Source organism: Bos javanicus, chromosome X (genome assembly GCF_032452875.1).
Source record: "Bos javanicus breed banteng chromosome X, ARS-OSU_banteng_1.0, whole genome shotgun sequence".
NCBI lineage: Eukaryota > Metazoa > Chordata > Mammalia > Artiodactyla > Bovidae > Bos > Bos javanicus.
Window position 1 is genome coordinate 30,524,977 of NC_083897.1, and position 10,794 is coordinate 30,535,770.

Here is a 10,794-nt window from a genome sequence, read left to right on the forward strand (position 1 = left end):
CTGGTTGGATCTCCTTGCAGTCCAAGGGACTCTCAAGAGTCTTCTCCAACACCACAGTTCAAAAGCATCAATTCTTTGGCGCTCAGCTTTTGTCACAGTCCAACTCTCACATCCATACATGACTACTGGAAAAAACATAGCCTTGACTAGAGGGACCTTTATTGACAAATGTCTCTGCTTTTGAATATCTAGGTTGGTCATAACTTTCCTTCCAAGGAGTAAGTATCTTTTAATTTCATGGCTGCAGTCACCATCTGCAGTGATTTTGGAGCCCAAAAAATAAAGCCTGACACTGTTTCCACTGCTTCCCCATCTATTTCCCATGAAGTGATGGGACCAGATGCCATGATCTTCATTTTCTAAATGTTGAGCTTTAAGCCAACTTTTCCACTCTCCTCCTTCACTTTCATCAAGAGGCTTTTTAGTTCCTCTTCACTTTCTGTATTAAGGGTGATGTCATCTGCATATCTGAGGTTATTAATATTTCTCCCGGCTATCTTAATTTCAGCTTGTGCTTCTTCCAGCCCAGCGTTTCTCATGATGTACTCTGCATATAAGTTCAATAAGCAGGGTGACAATATACAGCCTTGATGTACTCCTTTTCCTATTTGGAACCAGTCTGTTGTTCCATGTCCAGTTCTAACTGTTGCTTCCTGACCTGCATACAGGTTTCTCAAGTGGCAGGTCAGGTGGTCTGGTATTCCCATCTCTTTCAGAATTTTCCACAGTTTATTGTGATCCACACAGTCAAAGGCTTTGGCATAGTCAATAAAGCAGAAATAGATGTTTTTCTGGAACTCTCTTGCTTTTTTGATGATCCAGCAGATGTTAGCAATTTGATCTCTGGTTCCTCTGCCTTTTCTAAAATGAGCTTGAACATCTGGAAGTTCATGGTTCGCGTACTGCTGAAGCCTGGCTTGGAGAATTTTGAGCATTACTTTACTAGTGTGTGAGATGAGTACAATTGTGCGGTAGTTTGAGCATTCTTTGGCATTGCCTATCTTTGGGATTGGAATGAAAACTGATCTTTTAGAGTCCTGTGGCCACTGCTGAGTTTTCCAAATTTGCTGGCAAATTGAGTGCAGCACTTTCACAGCATCATTTTTCAGGATTTGAAATAGCTCAACTGGAATTCCATCACCTCCACCAGCTTTGTTTGTAGTAATGCTTTCTAAGGCCCACTTGACTTCACATTCCAGGATGTTTGGAAGGGCTTTAAGGAAGATTATTCTGGAGGACTACTTCGGTGGGATTGACTACATAATTTGTAAGGCCTGAAAACCAGGGCTGAGGCTTCCTTAAGAGAGAAAAAATTCTACCTGGGTCATTGCCCACAATTATATAAGCCAAGTCCGTGTATGTGTGTGCATGTGTGTGTGTATGTGTGTGCATGTGTGTGTCTGTGTTCTAGCTACCTACATATCCAATCCTACAAGTTCTGTTTCTGTGGTTGAATCCTGACTGATATGTGTTTGCCTATGCCCATGTACACACACACACCTCCCACTGGACATCAATTTCTCTAAGAGTTGTCTGCATCCATCTCTCTTTACCCTTAAAGGACTTTGCTCCTTCAAGTATCTACTCTTTCTCCTGCATCTTCAATCCTCTCTACTTGATTGGCTTCCTCAGCATTCAAACATTTCCTGGTATTTCCTGGGATCTCACAGCCTCCAAGCTCTCCAATCGTAGTACTGATTTTTAGTATTGTTGTCAATGACTGGGTAGACAACTCTGCCTACCTGTGGAATTCAGTATTAAGAAGTCTGATTGTTTTCAGATATAAGCTGAATTATCTAATAATAGCTTTGTTAATAATAAGGTGATATTTTGGTATCTATATGTAGATTCTTTGTCTTGCCTCTTAACTGGCTCAGAACTTGGTTAAGCAGAGGGTATTATTTATTTATCATCTTGTAAAATCTCCAAAAGCTTAGGACTTGGAACAGTACATTTAAAATAATTTTTCATCTTATTATAATGATTAGTCATATTTTGAAATCATGACTACAATGAACACCTATTTGGTGTCCAGCTCATCTCTTCTGGGAATTGCCTACTTGAAAAATAGGGCAGAACTTTTAGAAACCATATATTTGATTTTGTCACCATGCTTCTGGCCATAATACATTGTTGTAGACGTGGGCAGCTGACATAAGTTGACGTACTCAGTGTCACTTTGGGCTTAACAATATGGGTGGGGAAGAGAGAGAGAGAGAAAGCATGGACAGTACATCATGGGAACTAAAATTAATATGTAAAAATTACAGGGTATAAAATTTATGACACTTATAATGAATGGTAAACAATGCTCCACTGATGGAATTTGGAACACATGTGAATCATGGAAAGAGATTTGAGTGTAGAAACATAGTTTGAAGCTAGATCATAAAAAGCCTTAGTCTGTGAATAATTTGGAACTTTACTTGGATTGTATAGGTTTCTTCTGAGAAATTTTTTGTCATGATAATGGTATTATTATATAATACATGCAAAAGTATTTGGAGGACCATGAGATAAAAGTCAGAGACAGTATTTGAAAGGTCACTGCAATTGTTTAAGTCTGACGTCAGGAAGAACAGAAGAGAAAGAGAAGGGAGATTCATGAAACCCTGTGTACGAGACAGCAAAAGAGACACTGATGTATGATCAGGCTTATGGACTCTGTGGGAGAGGGAGAGGGTGGGGAGATTTGGGAGAATGGCATTGAAACATGTATAATATCATGTATGAAATGAGTCGCCAGTCCAGGTTCGATGCACAATACTGGATGCTTGGGGCTGGTGCACTGGGACGACCCAGAGGCAGGGTATGGGGAGGGAGGAGGGAGGAGGGTTCAGGATGGGGAACACAGGTATACCTGTGGCGGATTCATTTCAATGTCTGGCAAAACTAATACAATATTGTAAAGTTTAAAAATAAAATAAAAATTAAAAAAATAAATGAAATAAAATTAAAAAAAAAACATAAACAATTGGTGTAGTTGATGATAAACTTAAAGTCACATATTAAAACTCAACATTCAAAAACCCAAGATCAAGGCATCTGGTCCCATCACTTGTGGCAAATAGAAAAGGAAAAAGTGGAAGCAGTGGCATATTTTATTTTCTTGGGTGCCAAAATCACTGTGGATGGTGACTGCAGCCATGAAATTAAAAGACACTTGCCCCTCGGAAGGAAAGCTATGACAAACCTAGACAAAGTATTAAAAAGCAGAGACGTTACTTTGCCGACAAAGATCCATACAGTGAAAGCTATGGTTTTTCTAGTAGTCATGCACAGATGTGAGAGTTGGACCATAAAAAGACTGAGCACCAAAGAATTGCTGCTTTCAAATTGCAGTTCTGGAGAAGACTCTTGAGAGTGCCTTGGACAGAAAGGAGATCAAACCACTCAATCCTAAAGGAAATAAACCCTGAATATTCATTGGAAGGACTGATGCTAAAGCTGAAGTTCCAATACTTTGGTTACCTGATATGAAGAGCCAACTGATTGGAAAAGACCTTGATCCTGGGAAAGATTGAAGGCAGGAGGAGAAGGGGACGACAGAGGATGAGATGGATGAATAACATTACTGACTCATGGACATGAGTTTGAGTACACTCCAGGAGATAATGAAGGACAGGGAAGCCTGGCATGCTGCTGTCCATGTGGTCACAAAGAGTCAGACGTGATTTAGTGACTGAACACCAACAAATTTATTTATTCAACAGATATGACTATTGTGGGTTACATATCACAAAATATTAGAACTTGAAACAATTGAAGTAATTATTAGATAATTTAACTCAATGCCTTCATTAACAATCTGAGCAAATTGAGGCCAGAAAAGAGAAGCAACTCCTAAGATAATAAATTAGTAAAGAAAAGAACTGAGACTAGGACATTCTTCTATTTATTAGTCAAAGGGTAGGGTTTTTTTCCCCTTCCAAAGCACATTAGCATTCATAGTAAGAATATTTTCCACTTTAAAATGAGGGAAATTGCATCTTCTACCAGTTAACTCTAAAGAATTCTGATAAAATATATTGCCTGTCTAAAACATGTGAATATAAACAGTTTTCCCACTTTAACTTCTACTAATTAAAGAGAGAAAAATCTACCTAACACATTAAAGCTGTAGAGGACAGCAACTATAGAAGATTTATGAAAGCATTTGGAAGGACATATGCTTAGAGAGTTTATCCAAAGCATAATATGAATAGAAATGAGAAAAAACAAATGAAAGTCATATTAGTAAGTATAAAATGCATGCTGCTTAAATCTCATATTTAGATGTCCTTGGTTCCAAATCAAAAAGATAAAAATGCTGGCATTTCTTGTAATTGTTGTGAAATGAAATGAGGACAGACATAAAGCTTATATTCCACACCTGGCCCATTTTAGCAACTCAATAAAAGGAGGCCATTGTTACTGTTGATGGTTTCATTATTATTATTTGCACATAATAAATCAGACATTATTCACAATGAAAAATGATTTCCACAATTTCTGGATTTGCTAGCATCTGTGTATCCTTCACATTGATTTAAATAAGTTCAGTTTAGTTTAGTAGTTACTGATAACAAACTATGTGCTAACCACCCTTCTAGCCACTAAATTAAAAGAAAAATTAGTCCTTGTTCCAAAGTCATAGTCAATTGGGAAAGTTATTCATGAGCAACAGTTTATTTTAAGACAAGATATATGTGAAAGGACAGGTATGGTATGGGAGCAGAGATGATTATGTTAAACCTGCCTAAATGTGTATAAGGATGCTTCTTAGATGTGGTGATGCTCATACTACATTGTCAGAGATAAATACACATTATCCAGGCCTACGTGGTTACAGGTAGATAAGGAATAGCAAGAGAAAAAGTATAGTATGGTATTAATACATTTGAGAAATTATAAAAGAAAACACTCAAGTAAGTGTATATCTACATATACTCACATACATATATATCCATATATATTCACCCTGCGTGGGGATGTGTATATATATACATATATGTATATATGTATGTGTGTGTGTGTGTGTGTGTATATATATATATACTTACTCACATTTATTCCAACGTTTTTCTTTACAATTGCAGAAAATATATAAATATATAAAATACATTTTATATAAGTGAATATTAAGAATATTTTTGTACCAAAAAATGAGAACATAAATGAAATGGACAAATTCCTAAAAAGATGCAAATTACCACAACTGAGTAAGTAAACAGAAAATTGGAAAGACTTCTAATAATATATATGTGTGGACAACCTGGTTCTATGAGTGTCCATACATTGGCACAGGAGCTGCTGCCACAGCAGATATGCCCATGCCATGTGTCTATGCCATGTGTCCAGAACACAGGTCACTCCTCATGTGCCTGTTCACTAGATGCCAGCTCTAAGGTTGCTCTAAAATCACTTGAGCTCAGGATGTCTTAGCCACAGCTGCCAGAGCCACCTGTATCACAATCTTGAAGCCACTGTTGCTCCGTGAATGCCTACACTCTGGACCTTCACTCTGTGACCGGTCCGCAACGGACTGTGCCTTGCATACCTGTAGCAATGCTGCAGTGAGAGGACCTGAGCCCCAAGCACTGGAACTGCCAGCACTCTGAACTCTGGAGCCATCATCTCTCCATGCATGCCCGTGCACGGTACATGCGCACACACATACACACACATACATGCGCAAATCCATGCTGCTCCATACCAAACTGAACAGTCAGACTGAGAAATGGGCAGAGGAACTGAATAGACATTTAAAAAAAAAAAAAAAGGATCTACAAATGGCCAAGAAGTACTTGAAAATGTGTTCATCACTAATTCAGTTCAGTTCAGTCGCTCAGTTGTGTCCGACTCTTTATGACTCCATGAATCGCAGCACGGCAGGCCTCCCTGTCCATCACTGACTCCCAGAGTTCACTCAAACTCATGTCCATCGAGTTGGTAATGCCATCCAGCCATCTCATCCTCTGTTATCCCAGGAACTGTAAGTCAAAACTACAGTGGAATATCACATTACACCTGTTAGGATGTATTATCAAAAAGGAAAGAGATAAATATTGGCAAGGATGGAGAAAAGGGAACCCTCATATACCTTTGCTGGAAATATAAATTGTTCCAAACATTATGAACAACAGTATACTGCTAAGTCACTTCAGTTTTCTCCGACTCTGTGAGACCCCATAGACAGCAGCCCACCAGGCTCCCCAGTCCCTGGGACTCTCCAGGCAAGAACACTGGAGTGGGTTGCCATTTCCTTCTCCAAGAACAAAAGCTATGCATCCCCACCCCCAAATATTGCTCAACAACACTATGTTTTAATAATTACACTGTGGCAGGGAGGAAGCCAATCCTGACTCCATGTTGGAAATGGTTTCTTTGACTTGCTTCTGTTATTATGATCATACTTAATGGCTTGGCTGGAGGACCCTGGCCCTGTGCTTGCCTATAAACTAAAGTGCCTTTGTTCAGAACCCTGTCCACCTGCAGATGGCAGAAAGGAGAAAATAACACATCCCCTGACTGAAGCTTGACATTCTGAAAGATGTTTGCAAGACTAACAGTCTTTTTACTTTGCTTCCTCACCTCCCCCCATCTCTGATCTATAAAAGAACCTGGCATTCAGACCCTGTAAGATGGTTATTTTGAGGCACTGGCCTGCCATCTTCTCGGTCGGCTGCTTTCCAGATAAAGTCTCTTCTTTGTCTCAACAGCTCGTCTCTGGGATTCACTGCCCTGTCATGTGGCAAGCAGAGTGAGCTTGGACTTGGTAACAGAACTAGTTGATGGTCTAGATTCTCATTGTGCTGATATTAAAATGTATTTAATAGTCAATGTATAGCTGTAAGAGTAAGACTATCTCACTGAAATCTGTCTTCTGCCCCGTCACGCCCTCCTGAAGCACACCACTCATATATAGACTACTTAAACTCCCTGGGGACACACAAAGTGATTTAGTCAAAAAAGCATAGCTCTCGCCTGTGGGTCAAGACTGACCTAGATATGCAACAGTCACTACTGAACTTCCATGGGTAAGAGGCAAAGGGATACCCAAACCCTGAAGCATCAACATACAACTGCAGTACCATTATTGAACAGACAATAACATTTTCATGGATATTAAAAAGAAAATGGTACATCAGAAAAAAATTAAGGTGGACAAAGTATCATACTACAGTTAAGCTTTAAATAAATATTTGCCAAAAGGAGTTCCATACTGTTTCTGATATACAGTTAATACTTGAATATTGATGTGCTTTAAAAAGCAAACAGACAATAACAAAACAAACTAAGAAGGGATCAAAACATAAAATTCTGAAATGAAACCTGAATCTAAAGAAAATATTACAGTGGAGCTGGATTCAACTTAGGTTAATTAAGAAATTATCATCATTACAAAAGTGACAGCAACCATCACAATGTTGATAAGTGAAAAATTTAAGACAACTGTACAAGAACAAACAGGTAATTTTAACAGATTTTTATGTAAAGTGGCAGAGTCAGATAAAGAATACAGTATACATGGTCTTAAAAAAATTACCATATGAACCAGCAATCCCACTTCTGGGTATATATTCAAAGGAAATGAAATCAGGATCTCAAAGACATATCTGTACTCCCATGTTCATATTATGCACCATCGCTAAGATATGGAAACAACCTAAGTGTCCATCAATAGATGAAGAAATTGTGGTAAACACACACACACACACACACACACAATAGATTATTATTCAATCTTTAAAATGAAGGAAATCCTGCCATTTGTGGCAACATGGATGAACCTAGAAGATATTATGTTAAATGGAAAAAGACAGACACAGAAAGACAAATACTATATCACTTCATTTACATGTGGAATATTAAAAAGTTGAACTCATAGAAGCAGAGAAGAATGGTGGCTGCTAGGAACTAGGAGGGAAGTTTTGGGCAAAAGAGGAGATGTAGGTCAAAAGGGTACAAAGTTTCAGTTCTAGAATGAGTAAGTTTTGGAGACCTAATGTATAGCATGATGACTCTAGTTAACAATGTACTGTATACTTGAAAATTGCTAAGAGGGTAGATCTCAAGTATTCTCACTGAAAATAAATAAGTAACTGTGAGATGATAGATTTGTCACTTTTCTTGTTTTTGGCAAATATTTCACAATGTATTTACTTAATAACACACTATATACTTTAAGTACATAAAAGTTTCACTTGCCAATCATTTCTCAGTAAAGCTGGAGGAACAATGCTGATTATTGGTAGGGGAGCAATGAAACCTGTGGCACTTTAACTTACTCCAGTTTAATCTTCTGTTCCCTCTATCAGCAGTAGCCATGAAAATAACAGAGTGCTTTCTAGGTAGTAGTGTCCAGTACTGGAGGGAGCAGAAGAGACCTCATTTATGATACTCATAATTACAGTTACCCCTTTAACAACACAAATTTGGAAAATTTCAGCAATGGCTACAGACTGGAAAAGGTCAGTTTTCATTCCAAACCCAAAGAAAGGCAATGCCAAAGAATGTTTAAATTACTGTACAATTGCACTCATTTCACATGCTACCAAGGTAATGCTCAAGCTAGGCTTCAACAGTATGTGAACCGAGAACTTTCAGACGTACAAGTTGGATTTAGAAAAAGCAGAGGAACCAGAGATCAAATTGCCAACATCCACTGGATCACAGAAAAAGCAAGAGAACTCCAAAAATGCATCTACTTCTGCATCACTGAATATGCTAAAGCCTTTGATTGTGTGGATCACAACAAACTGTAGAAAATTCTTAAAGAAATGGTAATACCAGACCACCTTACCTCTCTCTTGAGAAACCTGCACGCAGATCAAAAAGCAACAGTTAGAAAGGGACATAGACCAACAGACTGGTTCCAAACTGGGAAAGGAGTACGTCAAGGATGTATACTGTCACTCTGATTATTTAACTTATATGCAGAGTACATCTAGCAAAATGTGGGGCTGGAAGAATCCCAAGCTGGAATCAAGATTGCTGGGAGAAATATCAATAACCTCAGATATGCAGATGACACCACCCTAATGACAGAAAGTGAAGAGGAATTAAAGAGCTTCTTGATGATGTTGAAAGAGGAGAGTGAAAAAACTGGCTTAAAACTCAACATTCAAAAAATGAAGATCATGGCATCTGGTCCCATCACTTTATGGCAAATAGATGGGGAAAAATGGAAACAGTGGCAGACTTTATTTTCTTGGGCTCCAAAATCACTGCAGATGGTGAGTAAAACCATGAAATTAAAAATGCTTGCTCCTTGGAAGAAAAGCTATGACAAACCTAGACAGTGTATTAAAAAGCATGGACATCATTTTGCCAGCAAAGGCCCATATAGTCAAAGCTATTGTTTTTCCAGTACTCATGTATGGATGTGAGAGCTGGACAATAAAAAAGGCTGAGCACCAAAGAATTGATGCCTTCCAACTGTGGTGCTGGGGAAGACTCTTGAGAATCCCTTGGACTGCAAGGAGATCAAACCAGTAAATCCTAAAAGAAATTAACCCTGAATATTCATTGGAAGGACTGATGCTGAAGTTGAAGATCCAATACTTTGGCCACCTGATGTGAAGAACCATCTCATAGGAAAAGACCCTGATGGTGGGAAAGATTGAAGGTCAGATGAGTAGGAGACGACAGAGGATGAGATGGTTGGATGGTATCACTGACTCAAGGGACATGAGTTTGAGCAAACTCTGGAAGATGGTGAAGAATGTGGAAGTTTGCGTGCTGCAGTCCAGACTGAGTGAATTAACAACAACTTCAACAACATGGGTTTGAAGAGTGCAGGTCGATTTATATGTGGAATTTTTTCAATAGTAAGTACTACAGTACTCCATGATCCACACTTGCTAGAATCTGTGAATGCGGAACCATTGATATGGAAGGATCACAGGTATGGAATGCCAGCTATAAGTTACACATGAATTTGCCACTGCACTGAAAGCTAGCGTCCCTAACCTCCACACTGTTCAAAGGTCAACTGTAATTATTGGCTCTGACCTGCATAGTGATTCATTGGAAGGCCTGCTCCAAAGACTTGTCTTTATTCCACTTAACTGGAAACTGGCCTAGCACTAAAGCTGCACTAAGTAGGCCCATGCTAAGGCTGCAATAAGCATACATTTATAGACTAATGCCTTAGGTTGCTTCTGCCTGAGATGATAAAGTTTCCACCAGTCAAAACAATAACAAAACACCTTGGAAAGAAAGGGTGGGGAAAGAGATGTTCACAGGGCTTTGGAAACATTAAATATATTCCTGGGAATCTAGAAGGCCACACACATGCTCAGTGTCATGCAAGTGTTCAGGAAAGACATGAGAAGGCTCTATGCTTTTACCTCCTGCTGACCTGAAGCACTATGGTGAAGCACAACGGAAGGAGTAAAAGCTAAACTATGTGTACAGTGCATAGCTATGTGTTAAAGCCACGCCTCAACACACAGAGACAGTCCCTGGAAAAAATACTGGAAGAGTATTTTGGTTATAGGTGTTTAAAGAAACTTCAGTACAATTATTAGTTGACCACTGAACTAACAGAGCAGAGATTTAAGTGGCCACACTTGAAAAATAATACAGACATTACAGAATTTAGTACACGTAAGTCATGAAACAAACAATCACAATAAAATTAATAGTAGATTTCTTATCAGAAACCATAGAGGCAAGAAGGAAATGGGATTCGAATTTAATTCACTGAAAGATATATTACAAATTCTATAACTAGAAATACTATCCTTCAAAACTGAAGGAGAAATTAAGACACTGCTAGGAAAGAGAGTTTATCCTTACCAGATCTGC